At 41.1% G+C, this 25920-nt stretch overlaps 1 protein-coding gene across 2 annotated transcripts in view; it reads right to left on the minus strand.

The window, feature by feature from the left end:
- Window positions 1-21277, minus strand: part of ndrg2 (NDRG family member 2) — a 33510-nt gene extending 12233 nt beyond the window's left edge. The window contains exons 1-2 of one of the 2 annotated variants that reach the window (XM_062065881.1): window positions 20720-21277; window positions 13070-13227 (exon numbers count right to left, since the gene is read on the minus strand). The gene's annotated coding sequence lies outside the window, so the exon portion shown is untranslated. The remainder of the gene's footprint in view (window positions 1-13069; window positions 13228-20719) is intronic. The other variant, XM_062065882.1, reaches the window with a different exon arrangement.
- Window positions 21278-25920: the final 4643 nt, after the last annotated feature.

Here is a 25920-nt window from a genome sequence, read left to right on the forward strand (position 1 = left end):
ACATGACTGCACATCATAATGGCAGCTACACTTTCCATCTTATGGATCTAAAAAAATTTTTTGGGAATGTCCGGTAGGCCAGATTGAAAAGCTTAACGGGCCGCATGTGGCCCCCGGGCCTTAATTTGCCAAGGTCTGCACTAGATGAAGCCCGTACACCACTAGTGGGACGTGTGCCACAGCAATGTTTTTCATTGAACGCGCAGGCCGGTTTGAGTTCATCCACAGACCACCAATTGAATAACACTGCATGCAGAGCAATTCTACTACATCACAAGTATTACTGTTTTTGCTACCTCTTCCGACCAGTTAAGCAATACTATTTCAGCAAAGAAAGACTCGATTTTAAACCAATTTCAGTTAATTTTTGGTTGTTATGGATGGATGGATGATTATTCCGTACATACTTGCCATGTGTTGTTTTTTCAAAAATGCTACACGGTCAGATTTGAACTGCAGTACTTCTTATTTGGTTAGTTGAGTTTATTTTGAACATGCATACAATTGGAATACAGGGATTTGATCGATACATTTGAGTTTTTTGTTGCAGACGTTTTAATTTTTTTCTTCTAACGCCGGCATTTTTTGCCCCCATGAGCTTCCTTAGGCCTCGCCCGTCTCCTTATTTCTATAGCGGAGATCCACAAGCCTAGCAAAACATGGCTAATGCTAACGAGAGCGAGATGTTTGTCCCAAAAGAAAAGTGTTGTCAGTGCTTTAGAATTGCAGCAACAGGCGTGGAACAATCACGATGCACAGTTTCTTTAGAAAAGGCAGTAACACAATGAACGTATTCAAACATCTGAAACAGCATCGAGCCGAGTGGGGGGGAAATGCAACTCTTTACAAGACCGCATCAACAACAAACTCCACCTAAAGAGCATCTTACTGTGGCGAAATCATTTACACAAAGTTCCATGAATGATGAGAAAGGAGAACAATGCACAGAGCAATCACTAAAGCAGTCGCTCTGCACATCCAAACCGGGCACAGCTCGTACGCGTGCGTGCTGTTGCAAAACAATTCATTTCAATGTTGCAGATTATTATTTATTTGCATGCATTGTACAATGCTTCCTTTTTTGTTTACAGAAGTATTTTATTCGAGCCAAAGGTGTATCCCGTATTCCGCCCGAGTGCAGCTTGGATAGGCTTTTCAGCCCCTGCTACCCCAAAAATGCACAATTTATATCTTGTCTAAAAAGAACAACATTATAGAAATACAAATTTTGCTAAGAGTAAGATACAGTGTCATTTAAAAGTTTTTGATAAAAAAAAAAAAAAAGCAAAACTTGTTATGCATTACCTCTGTCATTTTGTATTCATTGGTTTCTTTAAAACAGGGGTGTCTAACACACGGCCCGCGGCCCGGATCAGGCCCGCGAACAGGTTTTATCCGGCCCGCGGGATGAGTTTGCTAAGTATAAAAATTTGCCAAAATCTGGGAATGAAAGAAACTGCTGTTCTAAATGTGTCTACTGGATGTCGCAATAGCAATTTGTTGTATCTTTGTAGATGATGCTACATACAGTATGTAAAAAAAATAAACCACATGATGTTAGTGCACCAGTTGAGGAAAATTAGCAAACTACATAAATAACATCCGACAAATAAAGATAAAATACTATTAACCGCAACATGTAAGTGTAAAAAAAAAAAAAATAACACTTTGATTTGTACATTTTCAGAATGTGCATGTTCTATTTTTAAACAAAGAAAACAATCTGAAGCTGTCTTTATTTTTAAGTTATCGTGCCGTGATTTTACCAGTCCGGCCCACTTGGGAGTAGATTTTTCTCCATGTGGCCCCCGATCTAAAATGAGTTTGACAGCCCTGCTTTAAAAAAAAAAGGGAAAAAATCATAAGTAAACTTTTTTTGTAAAAAATTTGGAGATTTGATTTTTTAGGCCTTATTGCCCAGGCCTATAGGAATTCATCTCTTGTTTACAGTTCACAATTCAATATGCCCAAAAGGGAGTAGTAAGACTCATAACTTATTTAATGCGAACACGTTTTCATATCATATCAGTCACCAATAAATGTGTTCACCTCTGTTCAACATAATCCAAAGGCTACAAGGGCATGGGTTCCCTGGCAAACCCAAGGACAAACCACCTCCTATATTGAATTATTTCCTTTTAATCTTGCTACTTATTTTAACTTTTCTTAATGAACCTTTATACATTATTGCCATAAGCATTTGTATTTTTATATTGTTTTTTATTTCAACTTGTTAACACCTTTTATTCCTCTTTTATTTTCCTTCACCACTGCACCAGCTTAGTCAGTCAGTTTTTTCTACTCCCATTTGGTTAGTTTGAATTTTATGTGTTATTCCTTCAACTGGCTGCACAGTTTATCTAATTAGAATCGACATTTAGGTTTTAATTACTGCAATAACCTCACTGCCAGAGACCTGCTGACAGTAAACAGTAAACCGCACGTTTGTGTGTGCTCCAGTCAGCGGGCTATTAACAAACACCACTTGCGTTGTGTGTACAGTATCTGCAAAAAGCTTTAATGGTGACAGTGTAAAATGGCTGAAGTAACTTTTCTGGTGATAGCAGTAGGGGGCCAGTTAAACTTAGTTTGAAACGGGTGGACAACAATGAGGCTACAGCAGGTTGCCAAAGACGGTGTAAGCTAACATGGGTGTTGTACACATAAACAGACTTATTTTTTAAATAGATTATTGCATATTTGTTAGTGTGTGGCATAGGGTTGTACGGTATACCGGTAGTAGTATAGTACCGCGATACTAATGAAACCTCTGAAAAGTACCGGTCCGTACCGGTTCGTTTTTTTAAACATTTATATTATGTTTATAAACTGAGGAAATATGTCCCTGGACACATGAGGACTTTGAATATGACCAATGTATGACCCTGTAACGACTTGGTATCGGAGTGATACCCAAATTTGTGGTATCATCCAAAACTAATGTAAAGCATCCAAACAGAAGAATAAGTGATTATTACATTTTAACAGAAGTGTAGATATAACATGTTAAAAGAGAAAGTACGCAGATATTAACAGTAAATGAACAAGTAGATTAATAATTTATTTTTCTACCACTTGTCCTTAATAATTTTGACAAAATAATAGAATGGAAAATGACCCAATATGTTACTGCATATGTCAGCAGACTAAATTAGAAGCCTTTGTTTGCTTACTTACTAATAAAAGACAAGTTGTCTCGTATGTTCACTATTTTATTTAAGGACAAACTTGCAATAAGAAACATATGTTTAATGTACCGCAAGATTTTTTGTTAAAATAAAGCCAATAATGCAATTTTTTGTGGTCCCCTTTATTTAGAAAAGTATCAAAGTACCGAAAAGTAACAAAATAATTTTGGTACCGATACCAAAATATTGGTATCGGGACAACACTAGTGTGGCAACTTGAGACAAGAATATGTGGAGTGGCAGTCTCAAAGTAAAAATACGTCTTCCACTCATAATTTTAGCAGATTTATGCATGTTAATAAACACAATTTAAAAATCACAATAGGATTTTTTTTCAAAATCATGCAACCCTGTTGCCAGTATTAGCGTCTTTATTAATGTTTGAACAATACACAAGCATCTCGCTAGGTGGCAGCAGTGCCCACATGAGTAAACAGGCTGACCAGGAATATGAGCAAGTACACTGTATGATTCAGCCAGTTCTTACAAAACAATACTGTTTTCGGAAATTAATAAATGTATTTTACAGAGGACCAGAGAACAATGTTATGGCCAAAAGAAGCCTTGAATATCCGTGTCTTTGTACTGTTGTGTCTTGGAGCTAGACGTACTAACCTTCTCATGTCTTCTCTCCATGTGCGTGGTGACATTAAGTCGTGCGAACTGCTGTACTTCAGTGCTGTTATACAGTCTTTACACATTGCAACACTTTTGTCACGTTTACCGTTCTTCTTTAACAATCCAAATATCTTGCAAACCCTGAACTTAATCGTGTCCGTGTTGGATATTTTTGTCTTTCCCTCTTGTTTATTTACGTTGCTTTGGCAAGTCTCGCGAGAGTTTCACTGGACGTAGGCAAGGACCCGATCGATACCGAATACCTAATTGGGCCACGCATACGCGATGATTACTGATTACACAATGGTGCTTTAGCCACATTTAATGCTGTGATATTTAAATGTTTTATATGAAAATAATAGCTTACATAGTAGTAACAGAGAACAAGAAAATAAAAATGGAAGTACAAACGTATTATTGTCGCAAAACTATTTGCAAACAAGTATCTCAATCTGTGCGTGTGTAATTCAATTGGCGTGCGTGTGCACTAATTTGTGTGTCTGTATATTAATCCGAGTGTGTGTTTTAGATCTGCACATGTGTGTTTTAAATTGTCTGTCCGTCCCTAATCACAAAAAAACCCTTGATAGGCTGTCTACTTACACGTGACTTTTGCTACAGTTCTGTTGTGTAAGATTTAAGCGCGGGTATCCCGATTTGTGAGTGTGTACCGTATTTACCGGACCATAAGACGCACTGCCGATGAATGGTCTATTTTTTATCTTTTTTCATATATAAGGCGCGCCGGATTATAGTGCGCATTAAAGGAGTCATATTATTATTATTTTTTTGTAAATTGAAAACACTTCCTTGTGGTTCTTTGGTCAAAATGATGCATAGATTATGTTTTACAGATCATCTTCAAGCCGCTTTCTGACAGTCGCTTTAGGATGCGCCGTTTTGTGGGCGGTATTATTTACGTGGCTCACATTCGGCAGCGTCTTCTTTGTTGTAGCGGTGTAGCGTGTAAGGACGGGTGTGGAAGAAGTGTCAAAAGATGGAGCTAACTGTTTTAATGACATTCAGACTTTACTTAAATCAATAACGGAGAAGCATCTCCCCATCCAAAAACAACAACACCGGAAATGTGTCCAGTGAAAAACCGTCCGACCGGAACTTTCTAATAACTAAAGTTCCTTGGGTGAATAATGTAAACTCACTATACCGGTATGTTTTAGCGCTTTCATGACGAGTTTACTGACAGATATAAGTAAGAACTTTACATTACTTTATATTAGAAATGGCAACAGCGGAGGATGAATGTCCCATAACAAGAAGATAGAGAAAAAGAAGAAAGTTATCGACTACGGTGTCGGCACGGACTACAAAAGCGGATGCATGCAATTTTTCAGGATTTATGCAGATCACAAATACAGATCAGCAGGTACCAGAAGGTAAGAAAAGTTGCTTTTGCATAATATTGAGGAACAAAACGCCAAATAATGTCTTACCTTATACGCACACCATAATAATACTCATTCCAATCAATCAATCAATCAATGTTTATTTATATAGCTCTAAATCACAAGTGTCTCAAAGGGCTGCACAAACCACAACGACATCCTCGGTACAGAGCCCACATAAGGGCAAGGAAAACTCACCCCAGTGGGACGTCGATGTGAATGACTATGAGAAACCTTGGAGAGGACTGTGGGTAACCCCCCCCCCTCTAGGGGAGACAGAAAGCAATGGATGTCGAGTGGGTCTGACATAATATTGTGAAAGTCCAGTCCATAGTGGATCTAACATATCAGTGAAAGTCCAGTCTACAGTGGATCCAACATAACAGCGAGAGTCCAGTCCATAGTGGGGCCAGCAGGAGACCAATCCCGAGCGGAGATGGGTCATGTATGAAGCACATCAAGCGGTGCGGCTTCATAGCTTACCAAAGTCGTACTAAGACATTTTGATAGATTTTTGAGCACCATGTGTAATGTTCTATATTTTCAATGGAACATATACAATTTTGGTGTTGTTTACTTGAGTCATATTGCCATCATAGTGCAGCCTACACTTATCTCTTATGTTTGACTGCAATCTACTGGTCACACTTATAACACCATGTACCAAATAAAATAGCTTTGAGGTGGGTAAGCTCAACCAAACTTATTCCTTATACTAGGCGCACCGAGTTATAAGGTGCACTGTCGAGTTTTGAGAAAATAAAAGGATTTTAGTGCGCCTTATTGTCCGGAAAATACGGTAATACAACGTGTGCGTGCACATTTAGAAATGAATGCATGTGATACAATCTCTGTGTGTATCTATGATCTGCAAGAAGCAGGAACTCTCCATTGGCTGTCTTTTTTTAAACGTGACTTTTGTGGTGTATGATTTGAGCGAGCGCATCCAGATTTGTGGGCGCGTAATACAACTTGTGCGCGCACATTTAGAAATGCCCGCCTTACGTTGTTTCTGATTGGTTTAAATTCCGTAGTTGGTTAGATGTAGGTACAGTGGATCGATGGCTTGGTCTGGAATTGGTTATTTCGATCAATCAATCACAGTTGCTTGAACTACGGAAAGCTGCGAAAACCAATGTTTATTATTATGAAAAAAATATAGAGTAGTGAATGGGGAATGTAAGCGTGGGAAATGTCAAGTGTGACGTGTCGCGTGAGAAAGGGTTAAATTGCGTGACTGTCACGCTCAAATCGTGAAGCTTGGCAGCTCTGACCAAGTTTTTGAGCGTGGTCCATCGTTGTTGACTTCAACGCTGAATAACATGATCAGAGAGACAACTCTTTTTACACGTTCAAAGCGCTGTACAGACAAATCGAAATAACAAATCCCCGACCAAGCAATCAACCCACTGTGCCTACATTTAATAATAATACCTGGGATTTATATAGCGCTTTTCTAAGTACCCAAAGTCGCTTTACATGTAGAACCCATCATTCATTCATACCTGGTGGTGGTAAGCTACTTTCATAGCCACAGCTGCCCTGGGGTAGACTGACGGAAGCGTGGCTGCAATTTGCGCCAACGGCCCCTCCGACCACCACCTATCATTCATCATCATTCAATTCACCGGTTTAAGTGGCACCGGGGGCAAGGGTGAAGTGTCCTGCCCAAGGACACAACGGCAGCGATTTTTTGGATGTAAGAGGCGGGGAGCGAACCTGCAACCCTCAGGTTCCTGGCACGGTTGCTCTACCCACTATGCCACGCCGCCCCTACATTTAACGAACCACAGAAGACACTACGCAATTTAAACCAATCAGAAACAACGTAAGGCGGGTCTTGTCGTCTCTCCTTCACACACCTCAGCCGTACGTTGTTTCTGATTGTTTTAAATTGTGTGCTGTCTTCGGTGTTTGGTTAAATGTAGGCACACCTCAGATACGCACACACAGATTGTATTACACCAGACCTGGGCATTCTGCGGCCCGCGGGCCGCATCCGGCCCTTTGTGCGTCCCTGTCCGGCCCGCGTGAGGCCAATTATAAATTACAAAATAAATTTAAAAAAGTATCTATGTCGAGTGTGCAATACAACGGTGCTGCTTTTGTTTTGAAAATCGTTATTTGTATTACTTCCGTGTGGACGTATGCGTGATTGTGAGTGAATGTGAACAACTGCAATTACAAAATAAAGTTGAAAAAACATCTATGTCCTGCGCGCAATACAACTGTGCTGCTTTTATTTTGAAAAGTATTATTTATGGGCGTGTGTCCGTGTGTAACCTGCGAGTGAAGGTGCACATGCAGCGACAAGTGATGCACGGTTTACACCCGAGACGCCAAAAAGAGAAAAGTTGATGAGGAATGCCGTGTTTTCAACAACACATGAACTGCAAAGCAACGTCCCCTCACCTAAGGTGCGTGCCTGCGCAATTGCGCACTGCTCAAGCGTCCGCTGCGCGCAGCAAGTATATATGCCGCGCACCAAATCAAATCCCATCTGAATTCTAAACAAAATAAACATATTTATTCTATGGAATTTTGCAATGCAACTTTGAGTGACAGTGACAACAAGCGGCCCTAATGGTGTTCGTCAACACCGTTCAATTGAACACCGTTCAATTATTGTAACGTCTATCGAGATGCTTCGAGGACAGGAATTATATCGATCACTTTATTGAACAAAACTGTTTATATTCGGACATAACCACACCAAAAACATGAGTAAAACAATTCTATCTCGAAAAACTAGTCATTTTCTGCCGTACAAACCAGGCCAAAACCAACTTGTCATCTGTCACCAACACGCATAGCACTAAACCACTGGTGCGTTTAAGGCCACACAAAAAGTCGGACAACTCAAACACCACACAAAGTTACACTATGACTCCTCAGTCATACGTGTGCTTATTTTACTGTCATTTATTATTAATGTTAATTTATATATATTAGTCATGGAATGCTGTTACACACACTATGTTGAAGTATTACTATTATTATTATTATTATTATTATTTATCTTACGGTATATATCAAAAATAATATTGAGCAAAATTTAATTGAAATATTGTCGATGTGGCCCTCCAGCAGTGCTCGGGTAGCTCATGCGGCCCCCGGTAAAAATTAATTGCCCACCCCTGTATTACACGCATGCACTTATCAATGGACGCGCACAAGTTGGATTACACGCTCACGAATCTGGATGCGCGAGAATCTTAGACGGCAGAACAGTCGCAAAAGTATCGTGTAAGTAGACAGCCTATAGAGGGTTCTTTCTGTACTTAAAACACACGTGGATCTGAATACACACACTCGGACTGATATACAGACACACAAATTAGTACACACGCACAGATTAAAATACAAGTTTACAAATCATTTTGCTACAATAATACTTCCATAAAGGGAGTATTATCAGGGAGAATTACCAGAATTGCAATTACTTTCACTCTACTGTCATGGCACTGAATGACGCACGGGGGCGTCACTGAGTATATATCTATATCTGCAGCCTAACAAAAAGTAGACTTTTAAATTGTCAGTATTGTGAATAGAAGTTCCGTATTTGATGTAAATAAAAATACAACAGTAAAAAATGTTATTTCTTTGTATTTTAAGTCTGCTTAGCAGAACGTTCTGGTTTCTGTACGGCTCTAAACGGTCCCTAAATATATACTGTACTTTTCAATAAAGTTTGTTTTGTTGTTTTCTATGTAGTGTTTTATAGGACATTCTGTTCAAATAAAGATTACAAAAAAGAAAACCATGGTAACAGTGACGGAATGCCCGAACATAACTGCCATAAAACAAGTTGACAGGAAGTGACGTAGTCTTTGCCGATGCGTGAAACGATCGCATCTTTCTGTACCGATCGTGAAGTGACAGGGACATATACACACACGGAGAGGGAAAAGCGGTAGAAAATAAATGGATGGATGGAGAGAGAGAGAGACAGGTAGCGCTGTAGACGCTGAGCAGACAAGGCTTCCAGCAGCGATGCAAATCAACTAAGCTGATTCATAACTTTGTAATCGGGACGTTGGCCAGTTCATTTTACGTTGTGATCGATCAGGTGACCCTTTTTAAATGAAAACCAATTTCAGATTTATATTGGTTTTTAGTACTTTTAGCTGCTACATATTTCTCTATTTGTCTCTAAAATTGTGACACCTAAACAGGAAAGAAACAAACCTTTAAAGGAGAAATTGTAAACATATGAATTACTGTAGTGTTAAACACATGCTGTGATGGAATTGTTGGTAGTAAATAGGAAGAGTTATAAAAGCTCTGCTTCTTCAGACTCCTTTTTTCAAGTACAAAAAAAAATCTCTCTCTGCATACAACTACATGGAGCCTGCGTACCACCAGTGGTTTTCATACCACAGTTTGAGAATCAATACATTAATTATTTGACTGACCTGTGCTAGCTGTGTCCTAAGGCTGAAACTTCATCCTAATAGACTCAGGCGTTGAACCCAAACACTCTGTGGTCCTGATGCAAGCCACTGGCACAAGTGACTGTCACCATGGCGGCACACCTAAGATCCCTTTTGCTCCCTTGGCTGTGCTGCTTCCCACAGTTCTGGATGGACACAATGACAGCGTGCCAACAATGACAGTGACCCCTCCCACGCTCCTCTAAGGGTCATGACCCTACTCGGGCATGTAGAACTCGTTGAAAAAAGAGCCGGAACATCCTGGCTGAAGGTTCCAGTGGCCTGAATGGGAATCAATAACAAGGAGGAGGAGGTGTCTATCGTTGTGCCCCCATGTGCATGGAAAACCGATCCTGTGATGTTCCACGCACCCATCTGCATCATGGCGCCGACCCATGTTGCTAGGCGATGTGCGACAAAATCACGGGGAATCTATAAATGGCTAACACTGTGCCAATGGATTTGTACTTGCCAGCGGGACGCCAACGTGTTTATTTCCGGACTCTTGCCACACCGTCCCTTCTATTGACCCACCTTACGTAAAGCTGGCCGTACTGATCATTTTGGTTAAAAGCCACACTTTATGTTAAGTAAGGTGATGTGGATAGTGGACTATTAATAGGCTATTTGGGAACAGAGTGCTATTTTGGCCGGGCAGCATCTGGACTCCAGCCAGCAGGGGAAGCGCCTCTTTCGCACTGTACCGCTGTGCTTCCATACACAAACTAATGCCATCCCGCACACCTACACACAACAGATCAATACTTGCTGACCCAGTTCCGGTGCCGACGGCTCCGCACGCCAACACGTCAAGTCAAAGATCCCAATGGATGGTCCGAGTCCAGACGGGTTTCTTGACACCTACTCATGTTGCGTAAAAAGCAGGGAGCTTCAGTTACAAGAACACCTATTTGTAAAAATAAAACAAAGCCCACAGCCTCAACAATGTGAAGAGTGTAAGGGTTAAAGAACCACAAACCAGTTGAGCATATGTCCTCATGCTGGCTGATGTGTGAGCAAACAGCACAGGAGTAAATGTTAATATTGGTCCAAGACGCCATTGGCGATAGCTTTGGAAGTGCATGAGACATCGTCAACACATGGAGCAAATAGGGCACTGGAAAGCAGTCATGTATCACTGGTTCCGTTGCTCTAAAGAAAGGCTACTCAACTGGCGGCCTGGGGGCCAAATCCGACCTGGGAATGACACCATCAAAACTTGTGAGGCAAACATTTGTGCAGCAAATTCCTAAAAACACCAGAGTGTTCCTTGGACCACTGCAAACACATTGGCAGATCCTTGCATTGACGTTTTAATTTTGCCAGCAAACATAAAACACTTGGGTCCAAACTTGTGATTCACTTGAGGCCTTCCTCCAGGCACCCCTTCAAATCCTCTCCTTTTTGGCAGGTGCACACTTTTTCGTAATGTGATTTATGTAACTAAGGTGTCGCTGTAGCTTGTTTACTTCAGATGCAGTCAGTATTCATTCGTTCCACTTCTAGTGTTCCTCAAGGTTCCATTTTAGGTCCTCTCTTTTTCACAGTTTAATCTATTCAACTGGTGAGTTCAGTTTAAAAGATTTGTGACAGTTTGACATTTTTGCAGCAGTTTCTTCAAAAGACTATAGTGCTGCTATTGAGATAATGTTTGACTATCTTTTTTGCAGACAGTCATTAAAAACAGCAGAGCGCTCCTGGAGTTCTGACAAAATAAATGGACCATAATCAAATGTCAACTGTAAAGGACAATGGTTCTCCGGAATATACAAAATAAGACTAATAGTGAAGGGAGAAGTGCCCCTCCACCCCCACCCCTTAACTTTCTGGACATGTGGCCCACAAAATAATTTCGTTGGATATACCTGCTCTACTAAGTTTATTCTTAAACTGTGGTACAAGTACCATTGGTGGTACGCAGACTTCATCTAGTGGCACTCAGGAACAGCAGAGATGTATTTTGAACACAGTTATACACATGAACTAACATATTTGCATTTGTGATGTTCTGTAGCAGATGACTTAAAAACAGTAGAGTACACCTGTTATATAGAGCAGTGATTCTCAAACTGTGTGCTAATTTCAAACACAGTTTCGAACACAGTGTTACTGATCAAACTGTGTGTAATGTTACAAAACTGCCAAAAATGTTGAATATAATTGTCAAATGAAACCTCTGCTTTGTTTTTTATGAATACTTGGGCTTACTACGCTACTGTATTTCAGTGTAGCTCATTATAATGTTACTTGGAGAGCCAAGTGTTTTCTGAGGTGGTACTTGGTGAAAAAAGTTTGAGAACCACTCATGTAGAGGATCTTTGACCAGAATATACATATTGCTATTTTTTTATGGCTGTACTGTATTATCCATTTGGTGAGAGGAATTTGATGCGTGAGAAAAATAGTGAAGGGAAATGTCCAGCATCCGCTGCAATTTTGTTGACCGTAGCCCTGCTCTACAGTATGGATGTAAACGAAAACAACAACAATGCCCACCCACCTTCGCTTGAGTCCACTCCGCATGTTCCCAGACAGCGGAGGTCAGCCGAAGGTCAAATACGGCGCGCAAAAGTAGGCCAGGTCATTTTTTACTATGTGGTGTTGCCTTGTTAGCGCATTAGCACGTTAGGCGGGAAACCGCTACATGACAGTTAACCCTTTCACCACCTGACGGTGTGTATACATGGTTGGAGTGTGCACACATGCGTGTGGGTGTGTGTGTGTGTGTGTGTGTGTGTGTGTTTGTGTGCATGCCTCCAAATGCTGTGTGACTCATAGAGTGCATGTCAAAGCGGTTTCTTTGTGTGTGCGTGCGTGTGAGCGTGCACGTGATCCTTCACATTTCTTTTGCCTCGAGCTGCAACCCCGAAAGCACCAAGACACACCCCCATTTGACATTGAGGAACATTGTGTGCCCCCCCCCCCTCTCCCCCACTCCAACTCCCTATAGTCTCCAAAACACCACCCTCCTCCAACCTCCACAAAACACACAAAAAAATATTGTATCAATGTGTATATATGTGTATATCAATGTGTTTGGTATATTTGAAAAAAATGCAGTGAACTCAATTAAATAGCACAAAATATGCTAAATTATAGAGCATGCGCAGTGGGTAGGGGGCTCTTCATTGGTTCAAATTCATGCAAGAGGAGAATATCAATAGTGGCCTAAATTTCTGTTGACAGGTGGGGGTGCAAAAAGATGCGCACATCAATACACACGCAGTGATTTATCGTGACTGACACTTTGCACACTTGTTTTTGCTAGCTGGACAAAGGGGGACCGGGGGGGGGGTCACTGTAGCATATATTATTTACAGAAAAAGAGGGGGAGGGGTCATGTTGCGCCACATGCAGCATCTTCTCCGCTGTTAAGAAGACTAATCCTATATGAATTCCATCACGCACATCCGGGTCCTCTCACCTCTTGCTTGCAGCACGGGGGTTAGAAGATGTCCTCACAAGGATGTCCAGGGGTCACACTGCTGGCCGCTTCCACCTCGTCCCTTGTCCGACCTTCCGCTGTCGTCCTCCGCTCGTGTTTGTTTCTTCTCCAGCAGGCTGGGAGCAGCAGGGTTCGTTCTGCACAGGGATGGGAGGGAGAGAATGCATGGAGCCGTCAATCAAAGGGGGGACATGTTTAGGGCTTTTGCAGAGGGAGGGGGGTGTTGACAAGTTCCTTCTCCTCACATGAACCAGGGGAGCTTTTTTATTTTCACCGATGAGAGCGCGTGCGTGAGGCGCGCAAACTCAGCGGCGCCTCAAAAAACGCGCGCAAGCGAGCCGGGGAGCGCGTTCCCGTTCATTAAGAGCTTCACTTCGAAGACCCTCCGTACCCCCCTTTACAGCTTCACAGTGGTACATTCCAGCCTTGATTATATTCACTGTTGTCCTGCATGTGCACGATCCATCCCACCCCTCCTCATAAGCAGGTAAACATGCTTTACCACATATTTGGTCTGATATTATAATGATTAATGATTGGGGGGGTGTATATATGTTCAAGTATTTCTTATATATATATATAAATAATCCGTTCATGAATGAGGAATATCCGTTCGGCCACCGTGTTCAATGAAAAAGTCTGGGGCCGTACTTATCAAGCTTCTTAGAATTACTCCTAAGAAGTCTGCTAAGAGTTGACTTAAGAGTAAATAAATTCTTCGCTGAAAGCTGCACTTAAAAGTTAGTTATCAAGCGTCTTACTCACACTTTCAGCGAAGTGTAGGACTGAATCTTAAGTGTCACACTCAGAGCTGAATTACGACATTACTATGTGCCGTAAACGCAATTTTAGGTGACTTCGTTTCTGTGTCCATAGAAATGACCAATCACGGAAGGGAATCCGTTGTCTAAGAATAAAGAAATATCTTGGAAATATTTAAGTGGACAATGGGAGTGTATATTTTGACAATAAACTGCAAAATAATACAAAACAAACTAGTCCCCGCCGGCACTCACGCTACCGCTCCCTCTCTTCTCTCGCCCACACACACTCACTGACGTCACTCACCTCACGGCCACACACATACGCTACTGTCATAACATTTTCTTTCCAATTCATTAATTAGGCAACTAATTTGAAACTGGTGTGGGTGGCTCTATATATACTAGCCCACTGCAGACACATGCAGAAATCAACAAGGAATCGAAAAGTATTAAATCTGTGACAAAAATAATATCCGCTCTGTCTAAACGATACCGTTTGATCAGCTGCTCGTCATCAAACAAAGCCAGGACATCCTCTCTCTCGCCTCAGTGCCATCCCCTGCTGGCAACTCCTAACCACTTAAGACACCTCTGAAGGTCTCTTAAATATCGTGGAGAGTAGGAGTGATTCTTAGACTTAAGAACGTTGATAAAAAGCTTTTATTCTTAAGTTTGAGAGTAGGACTAAATTTCGCAAATTCTCAGGACTTAAGTGTAAAATGGCACTCTAAGAAGCTTGATAAGTACGGCCCCTGATCTACAAAATTTGCAGGCAGCATACCTGCATATATAGCTCGGTTGGTAGAGCGGCCGTGCCAGCAACTTGAGGGTTGCAGGTTCAATCCCCGCTTCCGCCATCCTAGTCACTGCCGTTGTGTCCTTGGGCAAGACACTTTACCCACCTGCTCCCAGTGCCACCCACACTGGTTTAAATGTAACTTAGATATTGGGTTTCACAATGTAAAGCGCTTTGAGTCACTTGAGAAAAAGCGCTATATAAATGTAATTCACTTCACTTCACTTCACTTCACCCCTTCCCCTTCAAGCTGTCCTGGATGAACTGAAATTATTTTTTTCCAATCATTTTGGAACTTGCAAGCGTACTTCTTCTTCTTACTCGTCGTCACCATGTCTCTTCTTAGTTCTTCTGCTTCGTCTCTGTTATGTTTTTGGACATTGCTACATGCCATAGTTTTGAAGCAATGCAAGATGGGAATCCGGATGTTGTGTGTCAGTGTATTAACGTGCCGGCTGGAATAAACACACGCTGGGAAATAGCTCCGGGCCTGCCTACTTTATGGGTTATAGATAAACCTATGGATAACGGAGACATATACAGTATAATAGTTTCCTTTTCAGGTGAGATAGGACGCTAAAGGCAGTGCCTTTAAGGCACGCCCCCAATATTGTTGTTCGGGTGGAAATCGGGAGAAATTCGGGAGAATGGTTGCCCCAGGAGATTTTCGGGAGGGGCACTGAAATTCGTGAGTCTCCTGGGACAATCGGGAGGGTTGGCAAGTATGCTCCACACAAGGATCTGGGATCAAGGGCAATGCAAACTCCTTCAAGATAGCAAAAAATAATGAACCAATCAGGATCGCCGGGCGGGATTTCATAGATGTGACGTAGTGCCGAAGGGACTGTTTGATTCAAACAACAATGGCGGCACGAAGCGAGGAGTCGTGTGCGGACATTGATTCTGCTATTGCAACTGTTTTGTCGAATCTATCGAATATTCATTCTTTAAAAGATGAACAGAGAACGGTTTTGAAAGCATTTATTAACTTTTCGCTCTGTTGTGATCCAATATGTCGACTGTTCTGTTTTGGATTTCCCAGCGTCGCTCTCATCAGCGTCACGGGTTAATTTCGATGTGAGTGGTTGAAGTAGCCGGTAATTCAAGATAACGGACAAGTGGTTTATCCAATCACATACAATGATTTTTTTTTACAAGGCCCCGCCTTCTGAAATACATCTCCTATTGCGAAGTCACAGTTCCTTGTGTGGAGCTCAGCGAACTACAAGGATCTGGCGAGAGTCATGTTAGCTAAGATAGGCTCCAGCTCCAGGACAAGCGGTAGAAAATGGATGGATGGATTATTGTATTTAGACATAACTCTCCCATCAAATTATCCACAAGTTTTTTTGTTTTTTTTATTTATTAAAAAAATATACACTACCGTTCAAAAGTTTGGGGTCACATTGAAATTTCCTTATTTTTGAAGGAAAAGCACTGTACTTTTCAATGAAGATAACTTTAAACTAGTCTTAACTTTAAAGAAATACACTCTATACATTGCTAATGTGGTAAATGACTATTCTAGCTGCAAATGTCTGGTTTTTGGTGCAATATCTACATAGGTGTATAGAGGCCCATTTCCAGCAACTATCACTCCAGTGTTCTAATGGTACAATGTGTTTGCTCATTGGCTCAGAAGGCTAATTGATGATTAGAAAACCCTTGTGCAATCATGTTCACACATCTGAAAACAGTTTAGCTCGTTACAGAAGCTACAAAACGGACCTTCCTTTGAGCAGATTGAGTTTCTGGAGCATCACATTTGTGGGGTCAATTAAACGCTCAAAATGGCCAGAAAAAGAGAACTTTCATCTGAAACTCGACAGTCTATTCTTGTTCTTAGAAATGAAGGCTATTCCACAAAATTGTTTGGGTGACCCCAAACTTTTTAACAGTAGTGTATATATATAATTACGCATATATAAAATATCCATCCATTTTCTACTGCTTGTCCCTCTCGGGGTCACAGGGGAGCCTATCCCAGCTGCATTCGGGCGTAAGGCGGGGTACACCCTGGACAAGTCGCCACCACATTGCAGGGCCACTTTATAATTCAAATGAGTCGAATTTAGCACAATTTGGGATATCTACAAGGGGCTTTGAAAATAATTTTAAAAATCAGAAACTATTCATTCCCCAGCAGGCACAAGACATTGGATACAATGTTGATACACGTCCTTTAAAACAAACATTGCAAAATAGTTGTATTTGTTGGATCCATGTTGTTCTTTGGAAAATTACCAAATTTCAATGGTCATATCAACGTCACAACCTGATATTGAATAAATGTCGTCAAAAAGTATGTTTCAATGTTGTGTTGTAGAATATTGGTTGGGAAATGACCTAAATTCAATCGTCAAATCAACGTCAGAATTCGACATTGATTATACGTGGTCAAAAAGCATGTTGTTCCAATGTTAAGTTTGAGTTGCTAAACGTCAGGACCTAATTCAACAAGTTCTCAGTGTTGTGTCAATGTCTTGTGCCTTCTATGTCACATTGCTTCACTTTTTCCACATGTTGCAATGTTACAGTTTTATTCCAAAATGGAATAAATAAATTTTTCTCCACAAAATCGTACACATAATGTGATGGTCTGTTGCCCGGATCATGTTTTGTTTTAGTTTAAGACTCCCTTAGTTCTGTTTTCAGCACCCCTGGGTTTGTGTTCCTGGTTGCCATGGGTGCTGATTATGTTCATCTGTCTCTGGTTAGTGGTCGGGACGCTCACCTGCTCCCGGTCACTCATCAGTGAGCTATTTATGCCTGCCTCTCGTCACACTCGGGCTGGCTGTTTTCTGTTACGCTTGGGTCTCATGGTAATGCACGGATCGTTTCCCCAAGATGCAGACAAGAAAGCTGATTTATTTCCATCAATCAGGCAAGAATACAAAAATACAGGAAAGAGTGCACGGGAAGCTATGACAAAGCTATGGAAAGGCTTAGCATCGAAAACACGAACAAGAAGCAAGAATCATCAAACGTAAATGTTGCATGAAGCAAAAAAAACAACCAGACCGAGTGTGGCGAGAGGCAGGCATAAATAGCTCTCTGATTAGTGACCGGGATCAGGTGAGCGTCCCAACCACTAACCAGAGGCAGGTGAACATAATCAGCACCCATGGCAACCAGGAATACAAACTCAGGGGTGCTGAAAACAGAACTAAGGGAGTCTTAAACCAAACCAAAACATGATCTGGCAACGAATCATCACACATAACACCCCATAATGACTACATGAAAAAAAATATGTTTGCAAATTTATCAAAAAATAAAATAAAAAATCTTACGTACATACGGATCCACAGCCTTTGCTCATAATTTATTGATACACCTTTGAGAACAATTACAGCCTTAAAAGGGAACTACACTTTTTGGGGGGAATTTTGCATTGCATATCACTTACAATCTTCATGTGAGACAATAACACATTAGTCTTTCTCTTTGTTCTGCAGTCGAAATCATAAATAACTGATAGTACGAGGCAGCTAATGATGCAGCTATATAGGATTAATCTATTTGGCATAAAAAGGCACCCCAAAAAGGTAGTGGTCATAAGCCGAGAATTTGGTCATTTTTGAAATTCAACTTAGACCATAAGACATCACTAGGAAGACACAGCAAGATGCAGCAGTTATCACAGGAGTGAGGAAATTGACTGAATTCATCAACTAAACGGGGAACACAAGTCGTGTGCTGAAAGATATAGATATCTCATTAGTCGGCATCCCAATAGAGCGGACATTGTAAGTGACTGTTTTGTTAGGTTTTTATTTCTTGTTTAGCACTCAGCACTAGTGCTACGTGATGGACTTCAAACAAATAAATATATATAAATCTAAATATGGGAAGTAAAGGTTTGCCGGGAAGGCTGGAGTACCAACAGCAACAGTTTCTTGTGCGAGGTAAGCATACATACACATGGGAAACGTGGTATATCGCACTTTAATAACAGTGATTTAATACTCTTTTGCTTAATACAACTTTGCTTCAAAGTTGCACTTTTTCTGCATGTGTCACTCAGCAATAATCCAAACTAAACTATCAAAAGTTGCAGTAAAAAGCAGCATTAGTTCAATATTCAAGTTATTATGGGGATTATAAAATCGGGAAACCATGCAGACTCGCAATAAGCAAGGGTAAAAGCACATATTATTATAAAAAATACATTGGAGGCAGACACCACAAAAGTCATAATTTCTCTGTAATTGTTGGTCCAAAGCTAATGAGGATTTTGGCAAAATGATGGTAGTACTTTTTTGTTTTTTTTGTCGTTTTGTAATTTGTGACGTACATTTCGCCGGCAGCATTGTGTTAGAAGCCCGCTAGCCACTAAACATACTTTCACGAAATAAAAACATGTTTTATTGTAAGTTTATGAGCTGGAGTATGTTTAAAACTATATTAAGACTTATCCTTTTGGTTTAAGTTTTTTCGAAAAACTAACGTCAGAAAGACTTACTTAGACTATGTATATGAAACGTAGTTGCAGGTTTTTTTGAGGGGTTTAGAGGCAATTTAGATTGTAGGCAACATTTTTAAAAAAAAGTGTGGTTCCCCTTTAAGTTTTTTTGAATATTATATGATGCCAGATGCTTGGCACACATATGTCTTCAGTTTCGCTCATTCCTCAAGGCTGTAACCTTTTTGACCTCGGGGCTCGGTGTTTCCACTACAGAGGGGCCCAGGGCCCACTCTGATATTAACACTGAATTATTAATCTTACTCTTGATTTTAATTGTATTCAATTATGATATCTAACCTACTTACAGTTTACAAACTTGTCAAATGATATGAAACAGTGTTGATCACAAAGAGTATTATTTAACACGTGCACCTTAGGCGTATGCCAGGCTGATTAGAAAAGTAAGTACTAATCAAATATACTGCATAAGAAGGGACTTGTAAGTAAATGACGAAAATTAAATGTACTTACAATTATGTTGTGCTAAAATACATAAACTAAATAAATAATGAATATATGTTTCTCAACTACAGTGTCAATAAAATAAAAGTTTAAGTGATTATTTGTATTTGACTTTATAAAACAGGTTTTCTTTTAATTAATAAGAAAATATATAAGAGCTGTTTGTGTATTTTATGGAGCAATTTAGTTAATCATATAAGTGGCACCCAATGTTATGAAAAAGTATTGAGACTCGTTTTGAATCAAGAATCGATTCTGAATCGGATCGTTACCCCCAAGAATCGAATCGTGTGGTGCCCAAAGACTCACAGCCCTAGATATAATGCACTGTGTTCTTTCAAACTAATTCCACATTTGTAAAACTATGAAATATGCTTTGTAACAAGAAACAAATTGTTGCTTCACCATCAATAAAATGTGTGTTTCAGGCCTGCACACAGTGTTTACGCTGCTGCATACTGCACCAGGATCAGCTTCCAACCAGTCTAAAAGTAAAAAGTATGTTGGGATCTCTGAACAGTGTGTGTGTTAACAGCAAAGTAAAAAAAAAAGATGACGGGAGCATGCTGGATGTGTGCACAGCAACTGCTGCACACTTGTAAATCTGTGTTGGGACACCGCTCGGCCCGGACCGCCAGCTGTCCAGCTCAGATTAGCGGGCCTTCGGGTGGTGACGTAACACACTCCCAACTAGTGTGACACAACACAACACACAACCCAAGTGTCCCCACACCGCTGTATATTTCTGGGTGGGCCTTCACCCCATGAGCTCAGTCACGCAGCTCTTGTGTAAACACTCCCTCAGACCAGCAGGAGACTCGGCTGTGTTGCGTTGCCAGTGGCACGCCGAGGCAGAGGAATGCATTGTGTGCTCCCGTCGTGTGCACATAGACGGTGACTCACAAATAATGCCTCTCAGGGCAACGCCACAGAGAAAGTGGAGCTCTCTTTAGCTTCCCCTGGACAACACAGCTCAACGACGGCTGGTGCGCTTATTCGGTCGTTCTAATCGAGTGCATTGCGGTAATTTTACGGTGATGAGATGTCATTATCGTCATGCCATCAAACACAGAACACAATGTGCTGTAAATGTGTGCAGACAGGAACAACAAAGAAGAAATCAAAGCTGTGTTGCTTACCTTTCACCGTCTGCTTCCTCTCCTGATGATGGACTCCTGCTGCTCCAGGAAGCCGCTGTACGGTGGTCCTAATGGGCTCCTTCACAGGGACCTTTTCACCCTTCTACCACAGACACACACGCACGAACATGCCTTTTGGGGGCAATATTATTTCCCAAAAATGCGCTGATTCAAGTTCACGTCCAAAAATAACCCCTCTCTTCGCAACCATCTGCTGGTGCTCCATGTTGACATTTACTTTATCAGGCGTTGAGCGACACTCTCCTCCACCATGGCTGCGCCGCAGATTTCTTCCTTCAAAAAAAAAAAAATGTATAAATGAAATAGGAAGCACAATGCTTATTATGCTCTGAGGTTTGCAAGTACGACTCAAAGATCATGAGCACCGTGCTGTAATTAGAAATATGCTTAATGAAGTTAGAGCGGGCCATATTTGGCTCAATCAGACAGAAGTTCCCTTTTTGCATTTATTACCTCTTTCAAAAGAGAGCAGTGTTCGAGGCCCAATTAAAGTGGTAATGGCTGCAAAACTTCCTGCTTTTACCCTGTTGGATTTTCACTTCCCCCACTCCATCGCTTCTCACACACACACACACACACATGCAAGCGTAGGACACTATCATGTCCTATGAAGGTCCTGTGGGTTTTGTTTGATACTGCAACCCAAAAGAACATCAGAAATAGCTCCACTTTGAGCATGCGTCACACACGTCCTCTTTAGCGGCGCCTCAGTGGACAAAGCGGCTTTGGCGAAGGAAGGTGGCGGATGGGTTTAGGGGAGGGGGGTGTTTAGGAAGTGTTTGTAGCAGCAGAAGATGTGAAAGTTACAGATTCTCCTCAGAGATGGTGGAAGGCTATGCTGTCACTGTCAGTGAGAGTGTTTATAGCATCAGGGACAGCTGCAGAAAAGAATGGGGTGGGGGGATAATGAGCGGGTGTTATTGTTTATTTTCCTGCGGCGCTATAGCGTGGGGGGAAGGTGTGATTTGCCAACTGCGGTGTGACATCACAACTCGGTGGCTGACCTACTTAAAGTGGCCGTGACGTCAGATCTGTCTCCACGGTTCTGTAACCCCGCCCCCACTTCCTTGTGATTCATCTAAAATTGCCAATAGCCTCATTTTCCCAAACATGAAAGCTCGGCTCATCTATATTTATGCAGTGGCGCCATATGGAGTGAAGCATCACATATTTTAGTGCGGATCACTGCGTTATTGAACAACAACATGCACAAAGAAACACAATAATAACACATAGCCTAAGGCAGTGGTCGGCAACCCAAATTGTTGAAAGAGTCATATTGGACCATAAATACAAAAAAAAAATCTGTAAAATGCAAAGCCTTATATAAGTGGTATAATGAAGGCAACACATGATGTAAGTGTCTATATTAGCTATATTAGCCTACTATCAAAATGACTATGTGTCGCAGGCTGATGCAAATCTTCGTTGACAGACATGTTGAAATGTAATATTTATTCTACACATTTTTACAACATTGGAAAACATTACTAAAACATAGGCTTTTCAGAGGGTGTGATAAGTCCTGGAAATGACTGGCTTAGAATGGCCAAAGGTATAGACGTGTGTGTGTTCAAGTTGAAGGAAACGGAAACTACAAATAAAATGACCTCAAATATACCTAAAATACGAGGCATAATGATGCATTATGTATATACAGCTAGCATAAATAGTATGTTAGCATCGATTAGCTTGCAGTCATGCAGTGACCAAATATGTCTGATTAGCACTCCGCACAAGTCAATAACATCAACAAAGCTCACCTTTGTGGATTCACGCACAACATAAGACGTTTGATGGACAAGTAGAGACAAAGAAGGAGTGGCATAAAACACATCTTTCTGTGGCAGCATCAAGGAAAGTTGTACATGTAAACAAACGACGGTGCGTTCAAGGACTTACGAAATTAGGACAAAGTGGCGCGCGCCAAATACTCTCATCAGTGAGGCATGTTTAAGGTAAACAGTGGGATTTCTAACAATTAGGAAGGTTTGTGTCATGTTTGTCCTCCTACAGAAACCATATTAAAACAAAACATTTTCCCTCATCTTTTTCCATTTTCATACATTTTTGAAAAAGCTCCAGGGAGCCACCAGGGTGGCGCTAAAGAGCCGCTTGTGGCTCGAAAGCCACGCCTTGCCGACCCCCGGCCTCAAGGATGCAAAAATTAGCAGTGTTGCTCAAAATCCAATATAGTTATTTTTATTGGCTTTTTGTTTGTTTGATAGTTTTAATTAGCATGCAGATGCACTCAGAACAAAATTAAATACAGGGCCACTCTGAAATTTTTTTTTGCTCTGTACCAGTATTGGCCTGTATTTTTATTTTTTTTTAAGTAGCGTGTGTCATGCAGCACAAATAATATGTGATCTTGATTCACACTAACATGCAATCTAATTGTCAATTATAGATTTTATTTTTGGGGATTATTTTACTTAACAAGCTTCACCACAAACAAAAGCTGCCATTTTACATACGGACATTATATCGACTGACTGGGTCTCCTCACTCTCGCATCTCCCAGCGACCCTCTGCAGACAGGGCAAGTTGGCTTCACCACCCATAGGCCAGCAAGGCACGTGCTTCCTATCATCCATCAGCTTGCGGAAGACGCAATTGCATAAATAAATATGTTTTTTATTGCATGCATGACTATATTGTGGTGTGAAAAGCATTCCACTTTTTTGACTTGATTTCATTTTTTTTTTTTTTGTTCCCTGTCATCCGTCCTTCAGGGACCTCCAATGAAGATGGACAGAAAGCCCATTGGAAGTTTCATTAATGCAGAACAAGGCAATGTCTAAATAATTGCTATGATAATCATCATTTGAAAAAGTGTAATTTCTTCAAAACTAAAGCACATGGCCCTGAACATGGTGTGTCAATGTGTGTGTGCGTGCATGGTCGTAACGACCATTGAGGACACCAAGGTCGTGTCCTAGGTATTTTTTTAAGTGACAAAAAGATGGTATGGCTGACTGCAAATATACTTTATGGACATTGTGTGTGCAGTGCATGCGATAGTTTATCTTTTCTCAATATACAATCGTTGGTCATGCAGAGTCCGCTACAGCTCCAGACAATTGTTAACGCAATTAAAGGCCTACTGAAATGATTTTTATTTATTTAAACGGGAATAGCAGATCCCTTCTATGTGTCATACTTGATCATTTCGCGATATTGCCATATTTTTGCTGAAAGGATTTAGTAGAGAAAATCGACGATAAAGTTTGCAACTTTTGCTCGCTGATAAAAAAAGCCTTGCCTGTACCGGAAGTAGCGTGACGTCACAGGAGCTAGTATTCCTCACAATTCCCCATTGTTTACAATGGAGCGAGAGATTCGGAGCGACAAAGCGACAATTACCCCATTAATTTGAGCGAGGATGAAAGATTCGTAGATGAGGAACGTTACAGTGAAGGACTGGAGAGGCAGTGATGGACGTATCTTTTTTCGCTCTGACCGTAACTTAGGTACAAGCTGGCTCATTGGATTCCACACTCTCTCCTTTTTCTATTGTGGATCACGGATTTGTATTTTAAACCACCTCGGATACTATATCCTCTTGAAAATGAGAGTCAAGAACGCGAAATGGACATTTAAAGTGACTTTTATCTCCACGACAATACATCGGTGACACACTTAGCTACTGAGCTAACGTGATAGCATCGTTCTCAAATGAAGATAGAAACAAAATAAATAAACACCTGACTGGAAGGATAGACAGAAGATCAACAATACTATTAAACCATGTACATCAGACCTGGGCATTCTGCGGCCCGCGGGCCGCATCCGGCCCTTTGTACGTCCCTGTCCGGCCCGCGTGAGGCCAATTATAAATTACAAAATAAATGTAAAAAAGTATCTATGTCGAGCGTGCAATACAACGGTGCTGCTTTTGTTTTGAAAATCGTTATTTGTATAACTTCCGTGTGGACGTATGCGTGTGCGTGATTGTGAGTGAATGTGAACAGCTGCAATTACAAATTACAAAATAAAGTTGAAAAAACATCTATGTCGTGCACGCAATACAACTGTGCTGCTTTTATTTTGAAAAGTATTATTTATGGGCGTGTGTCCGTGTAACCTGCGAGTGAAGGTGCACATGCAGCGACAAGTGATGCACGGTTTACACCCGAGACGCTAAAAAGAGAAAAGTTGATGACGAATGGCTTGTTTCCAACAAGACAAGGACTGCAAAGCAACGTTTCCTCTAAGGTGCGTGCCTGCGCAATTGCGCACTGCTCAAGCGTCTGCTGCGCGCAGCAAATATATGCCGCGCACCAAATCAAATCCAATCTGAATTCTAAACAAAATAAACACATTTATTCTGTGTAATTTTGCAATGCAACTTTGAGTGACAGTGACAACAAGCGGCCCTAACGGTGTTCGTCAACACCGTTCAATTGAACACCGTTCATTATTGTAACGTCTATCGAGATGCTTCGAGGACAGGAATTATATCAATCACTTTATTGAGCAAAACTGTTTATATTCGGACATAACCACACCAAAAACATGAGTAAAACAATTCTATCTCGAAAAACTAGTCATTTTCTGCCGTACAAACCAGGCCAAAACCAACTTGTCATCTGTCACCAACACGCATAGCACTAAACCACTGGTGCGTTTACGGCCACACAAAAAGTCGGACAACTCAAACACCACACAAAGTTACACTATGACGCCTCAGTCATACGTGTGCTTATTTTACTGTCATTTATTATTAATGTTAATTCTATTTATATTAGTCATGGAATGCTGTTACACACACTATGTTGAAGTATTACTATTATTATTAATTATTATTATTATTATTTATCTTACGGTATACATCAAAAATAATATTGAGCAAAATGTAATTGAAATATTGTCGATGTGGCCCTCCAGCAGTGCTCGGGTTGCTCATGCGGCCCCCGGTAAAAATTAATTGCCCACCCCTGATGTACATGTAACTACACGGTTAAAAATTCTCAGCCTGGTAAGGCTTAACAATGCTGTTGCTAACGACACTAAGGCTAATTTAGCAACTTAGCAACCGGACCTCACAGAACTATGATAAAAACATTAGCGCTCCACCTACGCCAGCCAGCCCTCATCTTCCCATCAACAGCCGTGCTCACCTGCGTTCCAGCGTTCGACGGCGCGACGAAGGACTTCATCCGTGGGTTTGGCGGCAA

The sequence above is a fragment of the Entelurus aequoreus genome, linkage group LG12 (genome assembly GCF_033978785.1).
Source record: "Entelurus aequoreus isolate RoL-2023_Sb linkage group LG12, RoL_Eaeq_v1.1, whole genome shotgun sequence".
Lineage (NCBI taxonomy): Eukaryota > Metazoa > Chordata > Actinopteri > Syngnathiformes > Syngnathidae > Entelurus > Entelurus aequoreus.